Source organism: Buceros rhinoceros, unplaced genomic scaffold (genome assembly GCF_000710305.1).
Source record: "Buceros rhinoceros silvestris isolate BGI_N320 unplaced genomic scaffold, ASM71030v1 scaffold30480, whole genome shotgun sequence".
NCBI lineage: Eukaryota > Metazoa > Chordata > Aves > Bucerotiformes > Bucerotidae > Buceros > Buceros rhinoceros.
In genome coordinates, this window is record NW_010389477.1 from 564 (window position 1) to 870 (window position 307).

Sequence of the window (307 nt, forward strand, 5' to 3'; positions counted from 1 at the left end):
GTCACAGCTGTTGAGCTGCTGGAGGAGGCAGGAGTCGGGTGCACCCGGGCTAACGGGAGTGATTTTAACACAGGAGAAATAAGCGGTGGGTGGGAGTCGGGCTGGCCCCGGGGCTGGGCAGAGCACACCCCCTCCCCGCTGTGCAGACTTTTTTGAGACTGTCACAGCTGTTGAGCTGCTGGAGGAGGCAGGAGTCGGGTGCACCCGGGCTAACGGGAGTGATTTTAACACAGGAGAAATAAGCGGTGGGTGGGAGTCGGGCTGGCCCCGGGGCTGGGCAGAGCACACCCCCTCCCCGCTGTGCAGA